General features: G+C 43.7%; 1 pseudogene; it reads left to right on the plus strand.

Moving 5' to 3' along the window:
• Positions 1-13,318: 13,318 nt before the first annotated feature.
• On the plus strand, positions 13,319-14,778 carry LOC142850799 (DNA-dependent metalloprotease SPRTN-like; annotated as a pseudogene).
• The last annotated feature ends 2,216 nt before the right edge of the window (positions 14,779-16,994 follow it).

The following is a 16,994-nucleotide window of genomic DNA, read 5'->3' on the forward strand; positions in this document are numbered from 1 at the left end:
ACACACACACACACACACACACACACACACACACACACACACCAGAGATTTATTTCTAGTTGCCTTTCCCATGACTTTTTTGATTGATAGATAACAAAGAAATATCAAAATAATTTGTTTATGTATCACAGGGGTCTTGATCTGTGCTTAAAGACAAAACAACAAAAACCCTTACAAATAGATCATAAAATCAGAAAAAGTAGTTTATTTTGAAAGAAATAACATGTACAGTTCTTAAGACTTCATTGCAGGTCGCTTGTTTTTATGTACCAATGAATAAAATTTTTTATGATGAAAGACCCACGCCACCACTGGGATTCTGAACACAAGGATCATATAGTAGCTACTGTTGTTAATTGAAGGAGGCAAGAAAAATTGGCCCCTTTGCTCCACCAGATCTCCTGAAACAGTCTGCTAGTTTCCAAGAAATAGCTGGGGCTCTGTGGCCACTATTTGCAGGTCTGAGCTTTGGCTGAAGCCAAAGCCATGAAAATCAAGAGGGTGCCACTGAACACACCTTTTCAACACATTACTGATATTCAACTTTTAATCAGCTATATTTTAGGAACCTTAAACATTGCTGCCCTGTGATGGTTTGATTGTCTGCATTATCTTGAAAATCGACTCTCTGCTATATATTTCCAAATTTGTTTTTATTCTTAAGAAACTAATTATTGCTCATATGGAGGGTTACAAAGTGACTTTGATTCCATGCTGGATTCATTATTTGAGTTACGAGACAGGAATATCACATTCTAGAATAAAGAGAACATTCAGTTTCAGACTACAAATGAATATATATGTATACATATATACTTCCTGAGTCAACTCCATGAGGAATGAGTTGACTGATGGCTAGGTGAATCTTTACATATCTCAAAGGCTTCTTCCTTATAGTCCATCTTTCTTCTCCCAGTGACTTCAGTATTCCCTTGGAATAAGTTACAAGTAGGTATAGCTGAATTCTTAGCCAAAACAAATAACTACTGAGACTTTCAGGATTCAAATATTCTAATTCTTGGTTCAACCTGCTTACTCAAGCCCAACAAAAGCATTACCTTTACAGAGATATAGATGAAAGATGATTCTCATGTGAACATCTTGTCTGGGCTTTTTCATGCATTTGAAGTGGTGAGATTATATCGTATACACACAACAAATACAACTTCTTAAAAACAAGGACATTAACTTTACTACTGAAGAGTAAAATTTAAAAGTTTCTGTGTTAGATTTTTCATTGTTATGACAAAATACCTCACATAAACAACTTAAGCAAAAAATATATTTGGCTCACATTTTCAGAGTCTCGGCCCACCAGAGTGGGCTGGTGTGGCAGAGCAGAGCAGCTCACAGCACGGTGGTCCTGGAAGCAGAATGAGAGGACATCCGTGCTAAGCACATTTCAACTTCTCCTGTCTATTCCATCTGAGTCTTTATCCTAAGGGATGACCCTATCACATTTTGGAAATAGAACAACCTCAGAGGTATGCTTTGTAATCTTCTAGGTTCTTCCCTATCAGGTCAGGTGGATGATCAAGATTAATCATTGTAGCCTGTTGCCTACTCAATAGGATAAGAACACAGTTTTACATGACATTCTTTGGCAGTGGTCTCGGGCATAAGGCACATCATGATTCTGGTCACTGTGATAGGAAGAATGTGCTCTATAAGGGATATAGAGAACCCAGAATCAGCTCACAAATAGATCAGTAATCACTGCAGAGCTTAGTTTGTAACTTCAGTGTGAAAAGCTGGGCCTGATGGATGCTCTCTGGGTTTCATCCTCATCAGGTCAGGGTTATGGCTCTTGTACTCACCAAAAACTTCGTTGACTTTGTCTCCCTGATAACTGACAGAATTCCAGAGATGATAAACTGCTCAGACAAGAGGAAAATGCTGGCAGGTCAATTTCTATGTACAAAGTGACCACAGTATCACTCTCTGGGGTTTATGTCAAACTTCCATGGGAAGAGCCTCAAGGAACAAATGACCAATGTTACACTTATGCTCTCAGAGGAGTCTCTCTGCCCATGTACTGTTTAGAAAACAAAAGAAAGGTAGGTAAGTGCAGAAATATATCCCATTAAAAAGTAAATAAAGATTTTAAGAGGAAGTAAAAACGTATTTTGTGGATTGGAAAGGGACATTTTGGAATAAGATAATTTTTAGATCCGGAAGCATTGGTGTACAGGTAGAGAGACTGGAAAGTAGCTATGTGGTTTGTCCCCTCTTTCATTAATAGAGCTATGCCAGTCTGGTTTGCATACATAAACCATGGGAACTTCTGTCAGTGACTCTCACTTGAACATGTTGCAGTATCTTTTTAACGTGCAATTTTCAATCTGCCAGAATTTTAGTGAGGAGTTTTGAAGCTGCCATTGTTAGGATGTTGGCCCATGCTTTCCATTTCTTGTCACACTTGTGGCTGACATTATACCATTATCCTGGTGTCACGATGATGCTGGTGTCCTAAATGAATTTGGAAGAGTAGCCCCTAGCTACTCAAGAAATTTCCCAGCATATCCTGGCTGGTGCTAGTTGTGAGTCCTTAGTTAGAAGGTCTCCTGCTCCTTCTTGTGGGAAGAAGAGTAATCTGCAAGCCCTTCCACTCTGAGCACATTCTAATGGAAACCTCTGGGTGCCACATCACCCAGCACCCACAGAACACCACACTGAGCCAGGCTCTCTGCCCAGCTGCACAGCCTCTTCAGTCCAGGTTTCCATTCTAGGGATCCCTAGCCTCTGTAGAAGGACACTTTTGTCTTCCTGACCCCCTTCACCTCACAGACTCACAGTTCTTGGAGTTTGGTCAAGCAATTTTTAATTTTTTTGTTACATGTACTTCAAAGGAATCCAGATGATGGTACGTCCAAGGCAAGGCCAGCAGTTTCTTTAAGTTCTAAAACTGGGTAACTCAGAGGCCCATGCGGATGGTGCTAGTACAATCAACACTGATAAGACAGCCTTATCTTACCTCACAGCACAAAATACGTTCTTTCTCATACCCCCCCCCTTTACCCCCAAATGTTCCCTTAGTAAATCTGGGATGAGCACATAGAGAAAAACCAGTAGTCTTTTTGTGCTGTCTCTTCTCCATAAAGAGGAGAAAGGTATTTTATACTCAGTAAGCACCAAGAATGTACCTACAATATTTTCAGAAATAAAATACTAGCACGTGCTCTCTAAAAATGAAAAAAATAATTAAACAACAAAATCTCAATAACTCCTATTTGCAATAAGGGGAAATACTTGTTAATTTGTGGAAAGTCTTAGAGATATAAACAGCTTGCCAAGGGTTTTCTACTGGTCTACAGACTACTCTGTGATCACTTTGTCAAAGCTGAAGGCTGTCCATACCCCCGATCTATTTTTAGTCCTAAAACACAATATTTCCTTCTGTGCCCTCTATCCACTCCAGAGCGTTCTGAGTTTGATTTATCACAATCACTTTCATCTCTGCCTTTAGATATTTCTTCAGGTTGTCTTGCAGCTGGTGGGTAGGCTGGGGTTTGTCTGTTTGGAAAAAGTAAACTCCATTTGGTGAAATCACTGTGACAATCTCATTGGTCACTACTTGTGGGATCATGGTGGAGCTTCCAGAGCTGGAAGAGAAGATGCACTCTGCTGTTATTAAGAACTGTGCTTATTGTACTATTTTGTTGTTGTTTGGTTGGTTAGTTTTGGTTTTTGTTGTTTGTTTCTATTTGCCTATTTGCTTGAGAGAGGGAGATAGATAGATAGTATAAATACAATAAAATTTAAGCATAAAATGAACTATGCTCCCAGGCTCTGCTGCAACCTCCCAGACTGTGCACCTTCCTGTATTCTTGATCTATCTTTTTGCAGAAGAAACTGGTGGAACAAAGAAATCAAAAATCAGAACACTTTGGATTCCTGAGGTCTTTGCCCACAATGTTAGGTACATAGAGCCAACTGGTTTTAGATAATAAACACATCATACGAAGAGACAGCATGAAGCCTCAGAGGTTCCCGAGTCCACACCTAAATATTCACACAACATTTGTAAAATGTAGCTCCAGCTCTTTCCTCAGTTCTGCCTAGTTGAAGTGCATTTTCTGTATTTGATGACTTTCATCCTCAGGTTACTCTGCTAGTCATGAGATATTAAAATTCAGCCTCCATAGCCTTTCAATTCATGCTACATACCATTCAAAATACTTAATCCTATTTGTCGGTTTTGTGAGTCTAACAGTTCCACTTTTAGAATTAGTGCTTTATATTTTGTCATATTTTAGTAGAAGTTATCTTGTAGTGTTTTAATCCTTGAAAACATCCTTTCTGCTAATTAATAAAATCATAATCAGAAAGAAAATCCAGAGTCAAAAGTTAGATGTGCGTGTGGAAGTAATTCACACTTTGCTCAGAGCATAAAATCAATGTTAAATAATGTTTCAATTTATTAATCAGTCGCCTATACACAGTTGGGTGCTGTACCCCAGCTATCTCTGGCTCTCCTTATTTTCCCCTCTGCCAATGGCAGCCTGTGTCTGAGTCTCTTCAGCATGGAGAAGCAGCTGAGTACAGTGGTGTAAGAAGTCCTGTAGTCATACCCTGAGGTTAAAGGTCAGACCCATGTCCTTGTTAGTTTGAAGGACCAAGTTGTCTGTGGTTTTTGAGCTCAGTTTGATGTTGTGCAATATTTTGATTGCACTCTGACACTCCCAATTCTGCCCAATAAAGTTATACCTTGAATTTGGGAGCAGAGTCAGTGACTAGTTGACTGGAATTGGCCATAGAGAAGCCAGCAACTTGGATAGAGAAGACACACAGGAAAGAAAGGGTGTGGACTGGAGTTTGAGCTTCCTCTTGGTTCTGAAAGGAGGAAAGGGACTGGTCTCTTGCAGTGTTTCTGGCCAAAAAGCAAGGTCAGCTAGTTGCTACTCAGTCTGTGTGCTAGCAGGTTTTCACCCCAGTCTTTGACTTCTGAATCTCATTGGCTAACAGAATGATAGAGACACTTAATTCAAACCTATGTGGAAGTGGCAGAGCTGGGTTGTGAACCGGGAAGCCCTGCCAGGTCATGGCCCGAGTGGTCAGCAGGGTGCTGACTGAGGGTTTGTGGGGTGGCAGATGATAATTAAAATATCAGTAGAGAAGCAGCTAAGCTAAGAGAAAACCTGAGCTTGGCTCTCTTTGTATGGCTCTCAGCCCTTAGGCTACCCAGTTAGTGAATGGCCTGAGAGCCTTTGCAGGTACAAGAGTTCTGCTCCCAATAGTCACATGGCCGTAGGTTGGTGACCACCAAGATCAAGTAGCTAGAAAGCGCAGGGACAGAGGTAAGCCAGCTGCCTCTTCCCTTCTCCCATTTATTTCTGAAGCACCCCAGGGTCTCCAGCGCTTCCATGAGTATTGGCAGTTCCCCCATCGAAGTCCCAGAAAGAGAGTACTGCACAGGCAGAAGCCTCTTCAGGATTGCTTACCTGTTCCTGTGTGACTCCCAGTCTCCCCAAGCTGGGCACTGGGTTCTTTCAGTCTGACCCTTGGTTCCTGTTGGTGAAGTTCTGACTGTCCCCAGTCCTTCTTTTACTTTCAGTGTTCACTACCATGCAGGATGAAATGCTTATCCACTATGATCATATGAATGCAGCCATACTTCCTATTACAGTAACTTCCAGAAACTCAGAAATATCACAAATAGAACCAGTGCTGGGAGCCTGTGGGATGTGATACCAGAAAAAACTAGATATTTTAAATGGTGTTTTTTGATAGCTACTCTTCTGTCTCCCAAGACTGCTGTTGCTGCTTGTCACAGTCTCATAACATCTTGTGTGACTTTTCCCCAACCGATTCTCTAACATCTGTGTCCTTTGTTGTGTGTAGACACTGATTTGCCCAGATGCAGTTAATAATTAGGCAAAGGTTTCTTTAAATTCCTGGGAACAAGAACAAGAACAAAATCTTCCAGTCTTTGCTGAGTGACTCTGGGTACCCGTGGGCTATGCCTGCAACACTGAGCCAAACAGCTGAGAACTATGTCTCAGGCCTCTCCTCCTTGGGAAGAGCCTCCAATATCCTCCAGCAGCAGTACCGCAGGGCAAGCTCATACTCTTCTGAGTGTGTTTCTAGTCCTCTCAGGCACACAGCTTTAAATGGTGCACAGTCTTCTAGACTCCAGGAATAAATACGTCAGGGCTGTCCAAAACCATGTAGTTTGGGAATCTAGGTGTCAGGTTCAAAGGAAACTCCATTTTCCCAAATTTCCAAAAGACAGAATGGACAAAGGGCCACCTGTGGTGCCTAGTAGCATATTAAAACCCTTGCTGGCCTCCAGGCTCCCTCAATATCACAAGAACCTGTTACACATTTCAAAGTCAATGCTAGCATCCCAGCCCTCCTCACCCTCCCCTACCCTGAACTCCCCAGCCTACAGACTTCCCTCCCCACAGCTACTCATTGTCCTTATGACCCTGCTGTTCTGTCTATGCTCACTCTCTTTGTCTGCCTCTCTCTATCTTCCTCGTTTCCCTCCCTTCTTTCTCCCATGTTCTCCCTCTCTTCCTGGTTCTGTTCCTCTTTCAGTTCTGCTCTTCTGCTTCTCTCCTGCCCAGCTCCAGTCTGTTGGCCATGTTCGGTTGACTTTTTCTCCCCCTGCTCTGGATTCTTCCAGATGTTTCTGGCTGTTGTTTCTCTTACCTACAATAAAGCCTTCTCCTTAATCATAGCACACAGTGGCCATATCTTTAGTTTATACACTAGGAATAATTGTCACTCAGCTTTTCCTTTAGTTTTTTTTTTTGTCAACCAGCTAGAATCATCTGAGAAGAGGGAATGTCAGTGGAGAAAATGCCTCATCACATCGGCCTGTAGGCAAGTCTGTAGGGGCATATTCTCGGTTAATGATTGATGTGGGAAGACCCATCCCACTGTGGACTGTAGCACCAATGGACAAGTGGTCTTGGGTTTTATAAAAGAGGAAGCTGAATGAACCATGGGAAACAAGTCAGGAAGAAGTGTTCTTTCATGGCCTCTGCTTCAGTTCCTGCCTTGAGTTCCTTCTGTGGCTTCCGTTGATGGGTTCTAATCTATAAACTAAGGAAATGCTTTTCTCTCTCAAGTTCCCTTTAATCAATGTTTTATCACAGCAACAGAAAGCAAACTAGCACAGTAGCCAGGGTGTTTGTTGTTGTCAGGATTAGAGCACCAGGCATAAATTCCGTCTTGTGCAAGAGATCTCAACTCCAATCAGAAAGCAGATGGTTACCTCCCTCCCTCCCCATCACGGTCATGCCACTATTGCTCCAGCAGACACGTCTTGCCTGTCAGGTTAGTATTGTAGTATGCAGAGGTCATTGATCTCTTTCCTACCCCATAGACCTACAAAACACATTCTTGAACTTGCAACCTAAGCAACAGGGGAAAAGTTTCCCTGTCAGTTTTAACTTGGTTTCTCTATGTCCTAGAATCAAAGCATGTGGCATCTTTAGCTGTAGAGTTTTGCCATCCAGTTATGGTGGCCAACCAAGAATGTGTCTATTTGACTAAATGTTCCAAGTATGGCATTGAGATTTTTCACTTAGTAAGCAGGGTTATCTACCTATGCTGAATACAATTAGACTCCTTTCCCCCCAAGTTTTATATATTTAATATTTTAGATCTATTTATTCATATGTTAATGTTTTATCTGCATGTGTTTATGTGCATCATGTACCTCCATGATGCCCATGAAGGTTAGATGAGGACTTAGGTTCCCCAAGGACTGGAGTTATAGGTCATTGTGAGCTTCCATGTAGGGTCTGGGAGTAGAACTCAGTTGCTTTGCAAAAGCTAAAGCAAGAAGCGATCCTTACTGCTGAACCAGTTAGCCCCATTTAAAATTATATATTTAAATTAGCTAAGTAGTGGTTTTCCATAAGGCTTTTTCATGCAGCTTTAGTTTTCTTTTTTTTTCTTTTTTAATAAAGTTACTTTGATTAACTGGGAAATAAAAAGACAACGTAGCTAATTTAAGGAAGTCATTCAAACACTTTCTTGGCGCCAATCTCTATATAGCTCAGTTGGCTTCTTCTTTTCTATTTTCTTCTTCTTTTGATTTTTAAAGTAGGACTTTTAAAATACATTCTTTTCTCATTTTACATAGCTATTCCCATCCCCATTCCCTGCTCTCCTCCTGCTTTACCTCCCCCTCCTCCGTCTACTTCTCTGAAATTGTAAGACGTCCAAAGGAGAGTTAACAGCGTCTGACACTTCATTGGAGGCAAGACCAAGGCCCTCCCCCCTATATCTAGACTGAGCAATGTATCCCTTCAAAGAGAATGTACTTCAAGATGTCAGTTCAAGCACTAGGAATAAATCTTGATCCCACTACCAGTGGCCCCACAGACTACCCAAGCCTCACAACTGCCCCCCATATTCAGTGGGTCCAGTTCATTCCTATACTGGATCCCTCACTATCAGTTCAGAGTCAGTGAGGTCTCACTAGCTCAGGTCAGCTATTTTTATGGGTATCACTACCATGGTCTTGACCCCTTTGCCCATATTATCACTCCTCCCTCAAAAGAAAATAATTTCATATTGTAAAACAAAAACCCCATAATAGGCAAAACAATCCTCTACACTAAAGGAACTTCTGGAGGCATCACCATCCCTGACATCAAGCTCTATTATAGAGTTACAGTAATGAAAAGACCTTGTTATTGGCATAAAAACAAACAGGTGGACCAATAGAATCAAATCAAAGACCCTGATATTAATCCACACACCTATGACCACCTGATTTTTTTTTACAAAGAAGCTAAAATCATATAGTGGAAAAAAGAAAGCATCTTCAACAAATGGTGCTGGCATAACTGGATGTCAACATGTAGAAGAACACAAATAGGTCCATATCTATTCCTATACACAAAATTTAGGTCCAAATGTGTTGGCAGAGGCCGCTTGGACTTGAAATAATCACACAGAAACTATATTATTGAAGTCACTGCATGGCCAATCTCTTAAGTGTATTTTTAGGTGGCTCTTATTCCTAATAATTCCTCTTTCTACCCTAACCCATTTCTATCAGTCTGTGTATCACCATGTGGCTGTGGCTTACCGGATAAAGTTCTGAATCTGGCAGATCTACATGGCTTCTCTCTAACTCTGCCTACTCTCTCTCTATATATCTCTTCCATCCTGGCTATATTTTGTTAAGCCATTGCCCAAAAGTACCTTCTACATTAATCAATAAAAGCATGGAAAATACATATACAGAAGGACTTCCCACACCACAAATGGATCAAAGACCTCAACATAAATCCAGCCACATTGAAACTCATTGAATAGAAAGTGGGAAGTATCCTTGAACACATGGGCACAGGAGACCACTTACTAACACAGCACAGACAGTGAGAGAAACAATAAGATGAAGTTTCTGTAAGGCAAAGGATACAGTCACTAAGACAAAATGGCAAGCCACAGATGGGAAAAGATCTTCACTAACCCCACATCAGACAGAGGACTGATCTCCAAAATATATAACATCAAATGATCAAATAATCCAATTAAAAATGGGTTACAGATCTAAACAGAGTTCTCAACAGAAGAATCGCAAATGGATGAAGGACAGTTAAGGAATAGCTCAACATCCTTAGTTGTCAGGGAAATGCAAATCAAAATAATTCTGAGATACCATCTTACACCAGTCAGAAAGGTTAAGATCAAAAACACCAATGATAGCATATGCTGGAGAGGATGTGGAGTAAGGGGAACACTCCTCCATTGCTGGTGGGAGTGCAAATTTGTACAGCCACTTTGGAAATGAGTGTGGTGGTTTCTCAGAACATTGGGAGTCAATGTATCTCAAGACCCAGCAATACCACTTTGGGACATATACCCAAAGGATGTACACTCATACCACAAAGACATTTGCTCAACTGTGTTCATAGCAGCGCTAATCATAATAGCCAGAACTTGGAAACAACCTCGGTGCCCCTCAACCGAAGAATGGATAAAGAAAATGTGTAACATTTGCACAATAGAGTACTACTCAGCCGTAAAAATCAATGACACCTTGAAAGTTGCATGACATCCTGCTGTTGTCTGAGTCATGGCGATTTTGCAGTTATTATCTGTAGGACCAGCCGATTTGTGCACACCAGTAGGTCAAAGATGGGCCATCTGTGAGTGTGGGCTAACTCAACATCAGGATGTAGTTCAAAATGGTAGTTGAGCTGGTGGATCTGGGTCATTGGGACCACTCCCCTCAGTTGAGGAGCATATCCAACTTTCCTAAGCCCATGCCACTGTGGCCAGCTCTCCCATGCCTATGGTGCAGGGTGGGGCCATGCATCATGAGTGCTGAGGTCAGCCCTTCCATTGGGGCAGGGGTAGGGGCAAGGGCAGGGAAAACACCAGCTCCCCTGTTATAGTGTCCAAAGAGAGATAAGGACAGCTATCCTGGGGCCAGTGATGGACAGGGCTGATTCAACACAGCCCTTGGATTTCAACATGCTTGGTTCCTATGACCCCTTTTGACATCATGAGTCATGGACTTCAGACCCTGGCTAGAGCTGGACCACCGACTCAGACACGGCCCATTGCAGCAGCTTGGGTTCAGGCCCCTGTGACTGTGCAGTTCACACGTATTAGCCCGGCATCCATGGTAGCAAAGCCCTTGGATACCAACATGGCCACAGGTGGCAGCCCAGACCCCAAGCATCAGCATTGCCATCAGTGGTGTCAGGAACCATGGACATCAACAGAGATCGTGGCTGTTGTAGGGCCGCAGACCCAGACATGGCCTTCAGCAGCATCCCTAGTTCAGATGACACCAAGGCCTCACTGACAGCACAGCGTTAGGATACCAATATGGCCACAAGATGTGGCCTAGATCCCGGGCATCTGTGTGGCCTTTGGTGGCACCATGGGTCATGGATATCACAGAACCCTACCTATTGTGGTAGGACCATGAACCCAGACATGGTCCTAGGCAGCAGCCAGGCTTGGATGTCACTATGACCCCAGGTGGCAGGGCAGACCATTCATATCAGCATGGTCCCCATGGCAGTGTGGTCTTTGGACACCAACATGGCCCCAGGTAGTGGCCCAGACCCTGGCATCAGCATTACCTTCAATGTTATCAGGAGCAACAAACATCAATTCAGACCCTGGCTGCAGTATGGCCACAAACCTGGACATGGATCCTCAATGCAGCCCAGAATCAGATGTCAATATGGCCACAAGTGCCAGCACAGGCCATCCAGATTATCACGGCCCCAATGGAAGCATGGCCCTTGGAGACCAACATGGACTCAGGTATTTGATCAGATCCCAGTCATCTACATGACCTTCAGTGTTCACCAAAGCCCTGGCCATAAACACAGACCCTGGTTGCTGCAGGGCAACGGACCCAGACATGGTCCCTGGCACCAACCCAGGCCTGATGTCATTTATGTTCCCTGGGTGGCAGCACAGTCCATCTAGACCAACATAGGCCTGGTGGTGGCACAGCCTATGGACACCACAATGGCCACAGGTAACACCCCACACCTTGGGCATCCCTGTGCCCTTGGTGGCAACATGGGTCATAGACATCAACATAGATCCTGGCTGTTGAAGACCCATATATGGCTATAGGCAGCAGCCCAGACACAGATGTTACCCTGGTCCTGGGTGACAAGAAGACCACCACCATCAGCCCATTCCTCTCAGCCTTCGCTTCTTCAGAACTGCCTCTTATCACATCACACAAACCATTCCACTTCTCTTTCTCTCTGAATTGACCACCATATACCAGCTCATCATATCAACACCCACAAGGTGCCTGACAGACGTGGATATTTCAGGTGACTAGAACCGTGAGCAACTGTATTTTGTCTTTAACTCCATCAAAGACCCCAAAAGGATGTAATATTACCTAACAGAGACATATGGCTGCCTGGACAGTCACCTAAAGTTTCTCTGCAACACTGGCGCATCCATCTTTGGTCTACAGGCCTGGAATATTTGGCAGATATTTTTTGGTGAAAATTGAAGGACTGTCCTGTCTTTTATTGGCAAACTCTGTCAGTTGCTTTCCCTTGTGTCCAGAAGAACATCTGGCAGAGTCTTCTGTGAAGCCGGAATGTTGAGGGACTGTTCTGCCTTGTCTTGAAAGTTTAGCAGTCGTTTTCCCATGTCCCACTTGTCCAGTCTGCACCGCACACTGTCAACAGTCAAGGCAAGAGCTGCTCTTGTCCAAATGGTTAGCATTGCCACATTGAAATCAAACTCCTTATGGAGTTTCTTTGATGGCCATTATCATTTTATGAAGTAGATTGGCGCTGCCAGGAGAAGACATGTCTCACTGTCATGGAAAGCCCCATATTAAGAAAACATTTTAAGTGCCATCTTCTAAGGGTCTTTGAAGTGTCTGAAACTATCCACCTCACTAAAATATACCCGTCTAACCTTGAAAACATACCTACCTAATGTTACTACAAGTTTGATTATTAGAGATTAACTACTAACCTCATTTCTTAATTATACATTGCATTTTGAAATGGGCAGCATAAGCACAATAGCCCAAATAAGAGTAGAAAGACAAATACAGTATAACAAAATAAACTTACATGTATATCAATATGCCAAATTTCTTGTCAATGCAAAATATCTGAGATTAATAGTTGTCTTTTTCTTTTTTTAAAAAATATTTATTTATTATGTATACAATATTCTGTCAGTGTATATGCCCGCAGGCCAGAAGAGGGCACAGATCTCATTACAGATGGTTGTGAGCCACCATGTGGTTTCTGGGAATTGAACTCAGGACCTTTGGAAGAGCAGGCAATGCTCCTAACCTCTGAGCCATCTCTCCAGCCCCTAGTTGTCTTTTTCTTATTAGACTTTTTTTTTTTAAAAAAATACCAATCCAAATTCTCACTCCCTCTCCTCCTTCCATTCCCTCCACATACCCTCCCACCCCACCTACCTCTACTCCTAAGAGAAGGAAAGGCACTTAGCTTTGTGGAGGTCCAAGGCCTTCCCTACTACATCTAGGCAGATCAAGGATCCAAAGAGAATAGAATCCAGGTGCCACAAAAGGCCTCGCCTTAAGGCACATGTTCAAAGGAGCCAGTGCAGAAGTCGGAGGCTGCTCAGGCGCGCAGCAAACCTGACGCGAACCGCTGGAGTTCGGGGGCCTTCTGGAGGCAGCCGTCCCTAGCCTATGAGTCCCGCATTCCTAGGCTTGTGCTCTCGGGACGACGCATAGCCACTTCCGCCAAGGCATTCGAAGCGAGCTGCTCACGCTCAACCGCTGGTCCCGGAGCTCTCGCGAGACCCCTGCGCCATGCGAGCACGATGGGCGGCTCCGGAGTGGACTGTGTGGTAGTCGCGCACGATGGACGAGGACCTGGTGGTAGCACTGCGGCTGCAGCAGGAGTGGGACTCGTGGTGCGGGGCAGCATGGGAGCTGGTGAACCCCACCCCGGACCTGCAGACGCTCTTCTTGCAGTTTAAGGACCGCTTCTTGTGGAGGCACCTAGAGGCCGTGGAAGTGAAGTGTGCGCAGGACACTGTGTGCTGGGATTTGCACCTATGAAGGAAGAGGAGGAATGTGCTTCATCTGTCTCAGTGAACCCCTTCTAAAACTGAGACCCAGAAAGGGCCTTGTAGAGACTCTTTTCTACAAAATGATACATGCCTACTTATTTGTCACTAATAATAATAAAGACGGGGAAAGGACATGACCCGGAGTTCTGTAAACATATGCATCGCATCAACCACGTGACAGGCGCCAACATAACGGTCTACCACACTTTCCATGACGAGGTGGGTGAGCATCGTGGTCACTGGTGGCGCTGCAATGGGCCCTGCTGCACAAACAGCCCTACTATGGCTATGTGAAGCATGTTACCAACAGAGCACCCTCTGCCCATGACTCCTGGGGGGCTGACCACCAGAAAACTTGTGGAGGCGCTTACAGAAAAATCAAGGAGCCAGAGAACAGTTCAAAGAAAGGCAGAGGAAAGACAGAAGCAGGCAAGCAGCCAGCATCAGCAGTGGAGAACAAAGACAAGCCGTGCAGAGGGGAGGCCCAGGCGCTCATCCCACTCAGTGGCAAAGGGTCTGTTCTTGGAGAGACAAGCACTTGCCCGTCACCTGGAAAGTTGAGTACTTCATACGTGGTTCATGAAGCCAAAGGTCTCTCAAGTCAAGACCATTCAGCAAGTGGCCTGAGATTCGATTCCAACGGTGAGGTGAACGGTGAGCAGAATGATTTCCTGAGTAAAAACCCTCTGCTGGTCTCCCCTGTCCCCATTGCCAGTCACCAGAGTGTCCCGAGCAGCTACTCCCTCCGAGTCTCTGTTGCCAACCAAAGGGCTTTCAGAAATGTGAAGAGATCCCCAGTTAAGAGTGGGACCACTGGGGACTGCACCAAGCCTTCAGCCTCATCCCGTTCTCAGAGAAAGGTTCCGCCTTCCAGGGCATCCCTGAGAAAGGCCTCCAAAGCCTTGGCCTCAGCATCAGCAACTGTGGCGTCTGCGGCTGGGAAGTCAGCAACCATACCCCAAGAAGAGAGTGGGTCTGAAGACCAGTTTCCAAACAAGTGGGCCGGGTTGGAGGACAGGACTGCTTTGGGTCATCAAGGAGCAGACGCAGAGTGGTGGTGGTGATCCTCAGAATAGCCCACGGCCCACAGCCGCCAGCACAGTTGGGAATTCAGGCAGCTCATGCCCTCAGCGAGGGCTTGTCTACTGCCCCGTCTGTTAGAGTGTAGTTTTGCAGCCACAGATTAATGAGCACTTAGACCGCTGCCTGGAAGGCAACAAAACCAAACTCCGACCTCCAAGAGTCTGAAATGGAGTGGGTCCCACGCCATCTGTTGGCTTATGGTGGTGAAGGACCTGTGGGTGACAGTTTGACTTATTACACCAGCAGTGTTCTAGTTTACGCACACATAGTGAGTGACTGTAGTCTGCATCTCCATCCAGGTATGTCTGCTGCTATGTCCCTGTAGGAAGCTGAGACAGGAGCATCACTTAAGCCCTTGACCCTGGGTAATGGAGGGAGCCACTGTCTCAGGATGCGTCAGAGTGCTGTGTTCATCCATGCCTTACCTGGACTTTGGCTCAGTTTGTCCAGTATCAACGTATGATTTTAGGTACTTTTGTTTTCTCTTGAATGTTTTAGAGAATTATTTTTATTTGTATAGTCTCAAGACAGGAGTCCCAACAGTTGAATACTTTTAATATCAAGGTCTATTCCTTGAACTGATGTTAATCTTTATGACGTCAGATTCTCTGTCCGGACAGGAGGACATATTTTTTTTCAAAGTCATAGCAGTTGGATATTTTAAGAGAGTTTACTTTCTGCATACAGGTGGTAGTGAATTTTAAAGACTTCTGTATTTTCAGTAATTTATATTTTAAATTACTGTTTCTTTTTTATTGATTTTTATTAAGCTATTCATTTTTTTCTGATCCCCTCCCTGCCTCTCGCTTCTCCCCTTCAAACCTCCCACCAAGGTCCCCATGCTCCCAATTTACTCAGGTGATCTAGTATTTTTCTAATTTCTATTTCCCATGTAGATTAGATCTATGTAAGTCTCTCTCAGTGTCCGCATTGTTGTCTAAGTTCTCGGGGATTGTGGTTTGTAGGCTGGTTTTTTTTTTTTTGCTTTATGTTTAAAAACCACCCATAAATGAGAGTACATGTGATAATTGGCTTTGTGTGTCTGGGTTACCTCACTCAAAATAATGTTTTCTAACTCCATCCATTTTCCTGCAAAATTCAAGCTGCCATTATTTTTTCTGCTATGTAGTACTCCATTGTGTAAATGTACCACATTTTCCTCATCCATTCGTCGGTCGAGGGACATTTTGATTGTTTCCAGGTTCTGGATATGACAAACAAAGCTGCTATGAACATAGTTGAGCATATGTCCTTGTGGCACAATTGAGCATCCTTTGGATATATACCAAAATGTGGTATTATTGGGTCTTTAGGAAGGTTGTTTCCCAATTTTCTGAGAAATCACCATACTGACATCCAAAGGGTTGTACCAGCTTGCACTCCCACCAGCAATGCAGAAGTGTTCCCTTTTCCCAACAACCTCTCCAGCATAAGTTGTCATCAGTGTTTTTGATCTTGGCCATTCTTACAGGTGTAAGATAGAATCTCAGAGTTGTTTTGATCTGCATTTCTCTGATGACTAAGAATGTTGAACATTTCCTTAAGTGTCTTTCAGCCATTTTAGATTCCTCTGTTGAGACTTCTCTGTTTAGGTCCGTACTCCATTTTTTTATTGGATCATATGTTCTTTTGGTGACCAATTTCTCCCTTTATTTCTTCCTTGACCCATTGATGATTCAGGTAAGCACTGTTTAATTTCCATGGGTTTGTGGGTTTTCTGGAATTAGTATTGCTGTTGAGTTCTAGTTTTAAAGCATGGTGATCTGATAAGGTATATTGGGTTATTCCATTTTTTTGTATTTGTTGAGGTTTGTTTTGTTTCCGAGTATGTGGTCAATTTTTGAGAAGGTTCCATGAGGTGCTGAGAAGAAGGTATTCTGTCTCTGTTTCCATCTGTTGTTGGACAAAGTTTCTCTGGTGATATTTAAGATAATCATCAGTCTAACTACAGGGCAAGGCCAGTTTGGGCACCCTCTCCTCCATTGCTTAGGGTCTTAGCTGGGGTCATCCTGGTGGATTACTGGGATTTTTTCTAGAGACAGGTTTCTTGCTAACCCCATAATGGCTCCCTCAATCAAGATATCATTTTTCCTGACTCTCATCTCTCTCCTTCCTCCATCTTGACTACTCCATTCCTTCAAGTTCTTTTTAATCCTCCCCTTCTCCCCTCCTCTTCCCCTTCTTCTCTTCTTTCTATACCCCTGCTCTGCCCCAGTGCTCCCAAATTTGTCAGGTGATCTTGTCTGTTTCCAATTTCCAGGTGGGTCTATATATTTTCCTTTGGGTTCACCTTATTACTCAGTTTCTCTAGGATCATGAACTATAGGCTCAATATCCTTTGCTTATAACTAGTATCCACCTATGAGTGAGGCATACCAAAT

This window comes from Microtus pennsylvanicus, chromosome 5 (assembly GCF_037038515.1).
Source record: "Microtus pennsylvanicus isolate mMicPen1 chromosome 5, mMicPen1.hap1, whole genome shotgun sequence".
Taxonomy (NCBI): Eukaryota; Metazoa; Chordata; class Mammalia; order Rodentia; family Cricetidae; genus Microtus; species Microtus pennsylvanicus.